This window comes from Gossypium hirsutum, chromosome A08 (assembly GCF_007990345.1).
Source record: "Gossypium hirsutum isolate 1008001.06 chromosome A08, Gossypium_hirsutum_v2.1, whole genome shotgun sequence".
Classification (NCBI taxonomy): Eukaryota; Viridiplantae; Streptophyta; class Magnoliopsida; order Malvales; family Malvaceae; genus Gossypium; species Gossypium hirsutum.
Window position 1 is genome coordinate 91,486,356 of NC_053431.1, and position 12,952 is coordinate 91,499,307.

Genomic DNA, 12,952 nt, shown 5'->3' on the forward strand with positions numbered 1-12,952 from the left:
AGCAACAAAGATTCATTTTCTTCCATTAAATTTCAAAAACCTAGCATTTTCATCAATGGAAAATCTCAAACTATTCAATAGTTTTGCAAATTAGTCCCTTAGTTAGCTAGGTTAAGCTACAACGATCTCGAAAACATAAAAATCATCAAAAATGACTTAAAAATCACTTACATGCAAGGGTTTATGTTGCTGAAATTTTGAACTCTCCAATGGCTATTTTCTTGGTGAAAAATCGGTGGAATATGAAGAAAGAATGGAGAATTTTTCTTTTGTTTTATTTAATTTACTTTTAATTACCTAATTACCATTTTACCCTTACCAAATTTCAAAAATTACTCAATTACCATGCCATGCACATCCACTAACTCATTTAATGGTCTAATTATCATATAAGGACCTCCACTTTAAAGTTCTATAGCTATTTAACACCGTTAGCTAATAGAAGATAATTTTTACATTTTACGCGATTTAGTCCTTTTTCACAAATTAAGCATACAAACGGTAAAATTTCATAATGAAATTTTTTATACTATCATATTATCATGTTGTAGACCACTTAAAAATATTAAAATAAATTTTAGAACCTCATATTTGTGGTCCAGGAACCACTGTTCTGATTTTACTGAAAACGGGTCGTTACATGAAATCTCATCAAATACTACATCTCTAATTGCAAAAACCTTGTAAGTTGTTGGATCCAGAACTCTATAGCCCTTTTTAACACTGGTATAACCTATAAGGATGTTAGGTTCAGCTTTCTTTGCCAATTTGCCCCTTTTAATTGCAGGAACATGTGCATAACAGATGCAACCAAAGACCTTTAAGTAAGCCAATGATGGTTTTAATCCAAACCATGCTTCAAATGAAGTCTTTTCACTCAAGACTTTAGTTGGTAGCTTGTTTTGAAGATATATTACAATATTGACTGCCTCAGCCCAAAAACTTCTAGGCAAACTCCTTTCAAACATCGCGCATTTGGCCATATCCATCAGGGTTCAATTCTTTCTCTCATTGACACCATTTTGCTGAAGTGTGTAGGTGTTGGTAAGCTAGTGTTCGATCCCTGATTCTTCACAGAACCTTTGAAACACATCAGAGGTGTACTCTGTCCCATTACCTGACTTATTGTCTTAAGCTTGCAACCTGAATGAATCTCAGCTATTGCTTTAAACTTCCAAAACACTAAGGCTACTTCTAACTTGAACTTGAGAAAATAAACCTAAAAAAATCTAGAGTAGTCATAAATGAAGAATATGAAGTACCAACTACCATTCAAGGATTGTGTCTTCTAAGGGCCACACACATCAATATGGACTAGCTACAACTTTTCAAAGGCTCTTCAAGCCTTGTTTATTGGAAATGGCAGCCTAGCTTATTTTCCTAGTTGACACACTTCACACACATTTTGTTGTTCAATAACTTTTGATAAGTTTTCAACTAAGTCTTGCTTTGATAACTGAAGCAGTGACTTGAAGTTAACATGGCCCAACCTACTATGCTATAATTTGGACTCATCTAAAGAGGTTGTGTAGGCACTAATTAACCCCTTACTCCAATCAACAACAAAGCTTCTGTCAATCATGGCTACTGACATGAGCTTAGATCCACTTGGATCACTAATCAGGCATTATTTGCATTTGAACACAACATAATATCCCTTTTTAAGTAATTGAACAATGCTTAGCAGATTTCTATCAATTTCTGGTATTAAGAAAATATTGGAAATAATTTTGGTATCTAAAGCAGTGTCAATCAACATATCTCATTTCCCTTCTGCTTTGATGTATTGACTATTTCCCACTTTTACTCTTGAATTGAAGCTTATGTCTATGCTCTTGAAGATAGCAACATCAGTTATCATGTGGTTGGTGCAGCCACTATCAATCAACCACCTTTTTGTGGTTTTTCTTCTGGTTGTAGAGCAAGAGAAAACAAATACTTGCTCTTCCTGAGAACAACTCTTCTCTGCCACTTGAGCTTTTGTTTTAAGTTGCCGAGGTTGGTGTTGCTTTTGTTGGCCTTTATTTTTACAAACCTTCTCAACATGGCCCATCTACTTACAAACCTTGTATTGTACATCAGGTCTGTACTAGAAATTTGCTTCTGGATGGCTAATCCTTTTATAATGTGAGCAGAGTGGATATCTTCTTCTTGCTCTATCTCTTTTAGGCTTGTCTAACCAAGCTTTCTTCCCTTTGTAGCTAGAGGAGCTCGAGATTGGTCTGCTATTGGCTTAGAATGCACCTTTATAATGCTCCTGCTGTCTGCTAGCTCTCCTTTTTTCCTGAGCATAAAGATCATTAATCAGCTTAGTCAAAGAGATGCTTGACATATCTCTCGAATCTTCTAGGGAAGAAATTTTGGCTTCATGTCTTTCAAGTAAGGTTGAAATAACCTTCTCCACTATTCTGCTTTCACTGAATTGTTCCTCGAGTAGTCTGATGTTGTTTACAATAGCCATGATCCTGTCTGAATATTTCTTAACTATCTCTGACTCATTCATCTTCAAGTTTTCAAAGTCCCTCCTTATTTTTATGAGTTATTGTTGTCTTGTTTTTTCAATTCCTTGAAACTCTTCTTTAAGCTTGTCCCAAGCTTGCTTTAGAGTTCCACAGGCCATGATCCTTGTGAAAATCAAGTCTGACACATTTTTTGGAGGCAGGACATTGCCTTGTACCTCTTAGCTCTATCATCGAAGTGTTGCTTAATCTGAGCTACCATGGGGTTAGCTTTTAAAAGTAGTGGTTCGAGATCAGCATTGACAACCTCCCACAGGTCAGATGCTTGCAAGTAGGTCTTCATTTTTACTACCCAAATATGGTAGCCTTCACCATTGAACACTAGTGGTGGTGTTGGAGAGAAACCTTATAACAACCCATTTTCAGTAAAATCGAAACAGTGGTTTCGGGACCAAAATTCAAGTAAGAAATTTATTTTAATATTATTGGATGGTCCGTATTATGATAGGAATGTTATATGAAAATTCTAATAAGAAAATTTTATCAATTATGTGCTTAATTATGGAAAGGACTAAATTACATAGAATGCAAAAGTTGAATTCTAGTAGCTAGAAGGATCAAATAGCTATGGACATCAAAACTTGAGGTCCTTATATGGTAATTAGACCATTAAAGAAAAATTAGTAAATATTTTTGGTGATTCATCCATGGAAAAATTAAAAAAAGCTAGGGACTAAATTGGAAACTAAAATAATTAAAAGATGATAATAGAAAAATCTCATCATTTTATATCATCTTCCCCAAAATTTTCATGGAAACCCTATGAGAGAGAAAGGAAACTAATCAAGCTTAATTAGATCCAAACAACTTAAATTCGAAGCTAGATTGAGGAAAAAAAAGTTTCGAATTAATGGATTTTCTTATACGAACGATTATCGATGTAAGCTCGTGTAACTAAATTTTGTTTATTTTTATGCTTGAATTGAGTGTGGTATGTGTTTATATGAATTATATAAATTTTATAAATGTATGAAATAATCTTATGCCCATTAATGTTCAGAAAATGATAAGTTCCGTTTGAATAAAGAAATTCAATGGATACATGATTTCCCGTATTGAATGTGGTCCTACATATGTTATAGACAGAATATAGCTCAGACGAGCAATTTTGTTATAAGCCCTCTCGAGCATCCTGTTAAATAGTTCCTACGAGTATCATGATCGGTAGTGATTCTGCATGTATTGTGAACTACCGTAGCTCTTTGTGAGCATCTCCTTTTACATGATTTGATTGGTTGTGATCCAGCATTTATTGCAGGCACAAACGCAGCTCTTTGTGAGCGTCCTAATATAGGCTCTTATGGGCTTCCTAACACGGCTCGCTTTAACTTTCTGTTACCTTATCCGGTGCTCCTCATAATAACTCTTCGGAGTTACCTGATAAGCTCCCTGAATAAAACTCTTATGAGTTTCCTGTTTAGCTCGGATAAGTGTCCTATTACATAGCTCATTTGAGCATCTTGATATATGGCTCGAGAGTATACTCTCTGATTAAGTGCCCTAATGGGTACCCTTGATTATGAGTTGACGGTTTACAGCTTTGTACACCTTGAGTGTACTACCTGAGTATCCATCAATATATCAATAATTCAATGGAATAAATTCTTGAGATGAGAAATTATGAGACTAAGAGAACTACATCTCAAATGCTTCTGAAATACTTGAAAGTTTATAGCATGATGAGCTCATCCATGCTTACTTGCTGTATATGTGAATTATGTGACTAACTTGCTTATTTGAGTGTATGTGATTAGGAAAATTTGCTAATTTGTTGGAAAGCATGTTATTGTTATGCTTATTTAAATGAATATAATTAGTAAGTTTATTTTCCGTTATATGAACTTATTAAGCATTAAATACTTACTAGGTTTTATTTTCCTTGTTTTATAGTGCTCGGAAGCTTATAAAGGTTGGAAACGGTCGGAGCATCACCACACTATCCTTCAGCAAATTTTAGTATAAATAGTAAACTTATTTTAGTATAATGGCATGCATAGGCTAACTTTGCCAATGTTGGCATGGAGTGGATGTTTGTAATCTAGCCATTAGAATGGCTAGTAATGGTTTGATTAGGTATATTATTATAAGGTTATATCATGTTAATATATATGTATATGGTATGGTTTGGTTGAATTAAAGTAAAACATATGCCTTTACTAAAAAAAAGGGTAAGTTTGACTATATGAAAATTGGTGATGTTATTTCATGCATGTTAATAATGATGATTCATTGGTTTAATGCTTGGAATTTGGTTGTTATATATGTGCAAGTGTGGTTGTAGGTTAATGGAAAATTTTGGGTAAGAAATAAAGCTAGGAAAAAGCTTTATTTTGTCCACACGGGTAGACACACGGGTGTGTGTCTTGACTGTGTGTGACACACGGCCTAGCACATGGGCATGTGGTTTAGCCGTGTGTCCCCTACATCTTAAAATTGAGAAACAGAATGCTCAAAATTGGGCACACAGGTAGAGACATGGGCGTGTGTCTCAGGCATGTGTGCTACACGACCTAAAACACGGGCGTGTGTCTTGGCCATGTGAAACCTGCACCTAACTTGTGAAAATTAAATTGACAACGCGGCCTAGCACACGGGCGTGTGGCAAGCCGTGTGGCACAAGTCAGAGAGTTACACGGGTAAGGACACAGGTTGGGACACAGCCGTGTGCCTCACATCTAATGCTCACACAGCCTGAGACATGGGCATGTCACTTGGCCGTTTGAGTCACACAGCCTACTCACATGGGCGTGTAACCCCTGTATATAAGAAAAATTTTGAAATTTTGGCTCTCGACTTAGTCCCAACTTGATTTAAATGTTTAATTTGGGCCTCGAGAGTCCATTCAAAGGATGATATGATTAGTTTCAGATATGAATAATAAATGAAATGAGTTATCTGTAATTGTTTTGTAAACTCTAGTAATGCTCCATAACCCTGTTCCGGCGACAGATACTGGTTAGGGGTGTTACAAACCTGATGAAAGCATGTTGTTTTTTAGAGTAGAAAAGAAAAATGTCCTCTAAGAAGTTGGCTTTCTATACCAATTGTAGGATTTGAGAAAAAAATCAAGAAATCACAGCAGAGTCTCCTACTTGAAGCTACAATGCCTTGCTAAACAAACAAAGAAATCGTGTTTAAATTGTAACAAGAACAGATTGCTCAATAAGAACCAAAACAAGAAGAGAAATTTTCTGAAAGATTCAACATTGCATTACTAAAAATCGTCTCATTACATATATCAAGTAATCCGCTTGATTGAAAATTAAAAAGCTACCTAAACACACCTAACATCACTAACAAAGTCTTGAAAGTTATAAAACATTGCTTGCACACTTGGTTAAGTTGATTTATCACATCCATCCACACCAAATTACAAAAAATACATTACATACTTAGTTAAAATGTAACTAAGTAGCAAAACATCAAATAATCAACAAAACAACAACATGTTCTTCAGCTGCAACCTGCATGGCTCGAGCAGAATGGCCTGCATGAAAACCATCTTTTAACAGATTTAGAAATGGAGCTATCAGGCGTAAACAAGATTTAGAACTGTAGACTAGTATAATAAAAAAGGCCTTTCGACTATTATAATACTTAGGCTTCGTTTGGATGGGCGATTGACTGCGGTGCGGTGCGGTGCGTTTAACTTACTTTTTGTCTGTAGCACCCCAAACCCGGCCCAGAAGTTATGGCCGGATCCGGCATGCCACATCAAAAACGTTAACAAAAATTTCCATTCTAAGTCCAGAAAATTGTACTTGATGTTCAAAAGATTAATTCATTAAGGATTAAAGTGAATGGAAGCTGTGCACCAGGTAGGAAACCGGAAAAGAGGTGGTGAGTCCATCGGACTACTTAAGTACCAAGCTCCCTTCGGATCCAATCCTAGACATGCATACCGCCATTGCCACACCTTAACGTCATGGATATTTCTAGGAAACCGATTTGATTAAGTCATTTTTAGGAAAAGTGATTAATTTTGGAAAATACTTTCATTGTGGAAGCTTTGCTTGTTGTCGTGTTATTTTGAAATCAACTGTTGTTTTTGATAACGCGCCCTAAAGCTATCCAATTTCAACAGTTAAAATAAGTATTACCTATCTTAGTAATACATATTAAAACCATCAAAAATAAATAAGCGGCCTTATTACATTTAAAAGCCCAAAACCTCAAACGTAATTAAAAGGATGTCCAGTTCACCAGAAGAAAATCAAACTTTCAGAACGGGTGGCCACTCCGAATTCCCTCACAGCTCCAAGCCCACTATAGTTGGGGATTTCCTGCGTGGATGAAAATAAAAGGGGTGAGTTTGGGGAAACTCAGTGTGTAAGGAAAACCCATTCAAAGCCCAAGTCAGCTCAAGCCCATTGGGCCTAAGCCCATTCAGGTAACAATGGTACTAGGCCAGAGCCCTTTTTAGATTACAATAAACTGGGCCTTAGCCCCTTATTCAGATAACAGTATGGCCCATAGGCCCATTTCAAAATACATGCAACATCAGTAAACATATGCAAGCCCATTTGGGGAGACTACTTAACCCACCAACCACTACACTCCACCCGTACCAGCCATACACTCCATGTGGGGAATAGCTCAACCCACCCAGCCCAACACTCCACAGTTGCAGCCTTGCTGCTCAGTTAACAGTAAATTGAGGCAAAGCCTCCAGTACGTGGACAAGCCACTTTTAGTACTTCCTCCGTCAATATCCCAGTCCCATGCATCAGATAATAACAACATGGCATGCAGTAAATAACAACAGTCAAACATGCATTTAGGTCAATTTAACCCTAGGGGTATTTCGGTAATTTATCTCTTAGGGGTAAAACTGTAAATTTTTCACTTTTAAAGGTATTTCAGTAATTTATCTATTTTAGGGTTTTTCATGCATATTCCTACCTTTCACGTACTAACAGAATTACGTACCGAGGGTTCTTACCAAATTGGGCCCGTTGGCCCATCATTCCTATTTTGGCCCATTAAGCCCAAAAATATCGAGGGCACAGAAATGATGCACTTTGCAATCCAAATTTTGCAGCTTACCAAAAACATTAATCGATTTACCTCATGAGCATTCGCACACTCGCAAATCTACAAAATACCAGTTTTCGGCATTTCGGCATTTCGACTTTTGCCGATCTAGACTAAGAAAGAGGGTGTTAGTTACACACCTATTTGCGACGATATGCTGACGAGATCCACACACGAACCGCCTACAATTGGATTACTAACACGTTAATCTAACTATTCAAATACAAACTACGTATTAACCCCTTACGATATTCGGCCAACCACACCTACAGATCATAGTAAGCTTATAAAAAATCAATAAGCAACTCATTAACAATTTTTTGTCAATGTTTACCACATAATCATAATTCCACTGCAAGCTGTCTTCCTGAGCAACAGTCACTAAATCATTTATAATTGGAGCTACAAAACTCCAAATCAAGTGCCGTTAATTTTCCCTGAAGATAGACTCACATATCTTCTATCCATAAAATTTTCAGAATTTTTGGTTTGGCCAATCAATACCAGATTTTTCTTAAAGTTTCCCATGTTTCACTATTTGACTAATCTGACCACTCTTCATTACGAATCAAATTTCTCATTGTACAGAATTCAAAATATGTTCCTGTTTATTTCATTATAAACTAGACTCAATAAGCTTTAATTACATAATTTATTCAGCTTCTAATCCATCTCCCACAATTTATGGTGATTTTCCAAAGTCACGTTACTGCTGCTGTCCCAAGCAGATTTATTACCAAATCACTCTTTCACACATACCTTGCATGCATGTTATTTAAACATGTATATCACCAATCAATCATCACATATCTATGGTTTTACTTAAGTATAATCTCCATTTCATCATTTTAAAGCACAACATGTTAGTCTATTTTTCCCTTTAGCATCTAAGGCACATGCATGCTCATTTGTTTGGCTCAACTTCACCTATCTTCCATTTTTCATCAAAAGAACATGAAACAACAACCATTTCCTTCATTTTAATTCATGACTAAATGCTCACAACACAACTAAAAATAAAATATACTTCAAGAGTTAAGGTAGAATCAAGAAGAACTCATGAACCTCAAAATAGAAGCAAGGTACCAAGAACTTACCTTCAATTTTCCTCCTCCTAATGACCGAATACTCAAGAGCTTTCTCCTCTCGTTTCTCTTCTCTAACTTTCAGCTATGATGAACAAAGATGGACAAAACTTTGTTCTTTTCACCCCTTTTTCTTTTAATAAAACTTCATATTTCATCCATTTAATTCTTTAATACAAAAGACATGAAATTCCCATCATGGAACATTTACCTAACCCATTATCAATTTGTACCATAAATTATGGATATCAAGTGCACATTTTGTCTACAACAACATGATGGCTGGCCACTTCATGTAAAATGGGAGGTTTGTCATGCAAATCCTCCTATTTTGCACTCCTATTTATTTGGCCACTTCAATTTAGCCTATAGCATTTTCAAACATTTTCACATAAGTCCTATTTCATAATTTCACTCCCTTTTTCTTATGGAACAAAAATTAACTAAAATTACCGGGTTCTATCTTAAGCTTGGGCCTTCTAGAAGCCCACTAACATAATTAAACCTATGCCAACATTCACAGAATTCCCGAAAATTGGGGCGTTACATTGTCTCACACTACAGTATCGCTACAGTATCTAATCTCACCGCCACCGCTGTTTTTACACTAACCGCAGGTAAACGCATCGTCCATCCAAACTCACCCTTAGTTAAATAACTTCCTACATTTTAATATTAAAGTAAAAGTAAAAGTAAAAGTTTTAATCTAATTTGCATGCTGATATGAATTTCCTCGAATTAAATAAAAAATAAAATCATATTTTAAAAATTTGTTTTGAAATTGCTTATATACATAACAAATTTAATTACTCTTTTGAAAATTTTAATTATTCTTTTAAATTTAGGTTAATGTTATATTGTATAAATTTTCTATTGCCTCACCCAATAAATTAAGATAAAGAATCTAAATTCAAAATAATTTTATTTTAATATTAAAATTAAGAGTTTTTATAGGTAAATTTAATAAGAGCTTATTTAACTTTAAAAGGTAAAATTTTTTTTAAATAAAGTGTAACAATTTAAGGGATTTTTAGAATATTAACCATGATCATATCACTCCGAGTGGAAAATCAAAGTCACCCACAAAGTTTTTAAAATCAGACACAAATTGAATCGGTCTAATTCAAGGAAATTAATATTGTATTGATGGGTGTATCGTTTTTTACTAAAACTGATATTAGTTTGTTCTGACGTATCATTCCAGATTTATAATAAAAATAAAAAAGTTTTAATACATATTTATTTTAATATTTAAAAATATTAAATGAATGATATTAAATAAATTTTAAATATAAAATATTTATCAATTATATAAAATACTCACCAATAAACTCTAAATTAAAAATATATCGTTCAAAAAATCCAAAATTAATAAAGAAAAAAATCTCAAGTATTAAAGCTGGAGGGTAAAATTTTAGAGATTCAGATATTCAGCTTCCTTCCTTATTTTGGTAAAAGAAAGTAAAGGTGTGGAAAATTATTTTGACTCCCAAGAGAGTTTACTTTTTTCATTATATTTTAGTTTTATATTTCAAATTTTAAAGTTTATCCAATTAAGGGCAGGCTTCTTTCTTTTTTAGTTGTAACTGTTGATTTTTCAAATTTTTAAATAAAGTAAATTATAAATAGTTAATTTTTAATATTATTTGAAGTATAGATCGATACACTATGTTTCACTCAATGTAATTAATATTGATCGAGACGAATCAATACGATTGATACGGATCAAAATTTTTACTGGTAAAAAAATAATCATTTGATGCGCAATGGCCGGGATGGATACAAAACCGACCTCCATTGTCTAATCTCCAATCTTCGGTTAAATGAAGTTTGGAAAGAAATATTTTTTACTTATCATAAATGTCGTAGAGTCTATTTTGACCTTTTCTATTATAATAATAAATGCATTTTATTGGAATTCACTAAAGGTGATTATGAGTAAAGATAGGCGATTTCAGTATGATATTAGCACATTTTATATTATTTAAGTTTGGGTTAATCTGGAATATAAGTCTAAAATTATGTTTAAACTCACTCATATTTATAAATGACTTGGTAAGTCATTTTTAGGCCTACCCATATTATTTTTAAATGATTTTTAATTTAATATTTAATAATTTATATTTTCATTTTTAAAAATTGTATAAATAGCCATCTTAATATTTCTTTAATTTTATATTATAATATTATATATTAATTAAAGTTTATGTTTTATAAATTACATAATATATAAAAATAACATAATATAATATAATATAATATACATAAACACTAAAAATAGGCTTAGCTTGGACCTTGATGTTCAAGCCCAAGTCCGACCCATACTTTAAACGGGTTTAATTTTTTTATCCAAGCTCATTTTTCGCTCTTAATTTTTTTCTCAACCCTCCTCCCAAATTTTCAGTGAGCCTTTAAGCTTGGATGGGTAGTTCGCCCCATGAACAAGTCTAGAATTCACCAATGGTTCCATTATAATGAATTAATTTTATTGGAATTCATATATCCTAACTAGTTTTTTTTACCAATATACAAATTAATATATATAAACTTCTTTGTTGAAAAATATGGAAAGGTTGATTGAGTATCTGAAGGAGTGCCCACTCCTTGGACCACTGCATTAGGTTAAAGCAATTTTCATATTTGTAATGTTGAAAATTTATTGAATCGTGTTTATGGTTTGTTCTGACTATGTAGATGATATCTAGTACATCAATAAAGATTATATTATTTGAGGAAACATATTTCGAGGATCGAATTGGGTCGGATAACCCCTATCCGATACCTTGGATCATGGATATTGGATTAGATTGAAACGTCGTATTCTTAGCTACCAAAGAGTTCATATTTACTTTGTTCATTATTATATTATATCTAGCTTATTTCATTGTAGTTTAATAGGGATTGATATAGACCTTCTTATGTTAGTAAGTCTTCAAATATTCTATATAATTGAGAGACCCATTTAGGTTATCGTACTAAAAGATTGAGCATATAATCTTTTCAAGTGAGTAACTATATTTTGTAAGTCTATTTTTATAGCAAAACCTTTTGTGTTGTGGTTTTACTTGCAAAATTCAGAGGGGTAAATTTAATGGTAAGAGTTTCATTTTTCAAGGTATAATGGTGAGGAAATTGTCATGAGTGAGTGATAGATTAATACAACTTTTTGTAAGTGTTGAATATTAGGAAAATTCGATTAAGAAAATGATTTTTAGTTATAGCGGAAGTTTAAATTTTTGAAAACCAAATCGGTTTGTTATCTTTATAGTAATAATTTTTTTCTCGAAAAGTACTTGTGCTTTGAGAGAAATATATTTAAATCATTATCGACCTTCAATTGAACGACCTTTTCCATTATCCTCATATCCTGAATTGCGCCGATTGTGGGCACGAGCAACACAAACCAAACACAGAACAAGAAACGATTTAATTACTTTCAATAGGAAAGTAATTCTCTTAATAGAAAATGGTAGAAATTGTAATTTCCAAAAAATAGAAGTTATTCTTAGAAAATAAATTCCCATTACTTTTTGGCAAAATAACAATATATGAAACCTATGTGTAAATAACCCTACCAATGTCATCTATTTATAGGGACAGATAGGAGAATTTTGGTTGAATAAGAATAACAAGTAATATTTATTTAATAGAAAATACTCCCTTAGTCTAACTAAGAGAGTGATGGGTGGCACTCCCTAATAAACATTACTAGGGTTGTCGCCCCTCACTAATCATTGAGGAGGATTAGGCCTATCACATATTGTGTCCAATTATATATGCTTATTGGTTTTTTTACCCAATACTTTATAATTTAATTCAACCCAATATTTATTTTCTATTTCCCAAAATAAATATTAATTAATTAATCAAATTACCTAAATTAATTTCTCAATTAAATAATTTTCTTAACCTAATTCTAATTCCGTTAAAGTCATAACAACTTTATCATAAAAAATTCTATGATGAAGTATGTTAATTTTCTTATTCAATGGATTCATAATGACCAACTAATTTAATTCCAATTTTGAACTTCAATTATTTAATTATAATTAAATAATAATTCAAAAACCTTAAATTAATTCTCAAGTCATTTCTATAATTAGTGAGAAAATATATTCATTTGTGAATGTGACCCATTTCTCTAACTTCATCATTTTCATTCATTTATGTTTATTTGGTTTTACATGCAATTCATTTATGGTTTCAACAAGCTAGCAGAAAGATCGATTGCACATATATACTTAGGGCACAAATAATTTATAATTAAGTTCTAGCTTTTTCTCTATTAATTATAAACTTAATTAGTCACGAAGG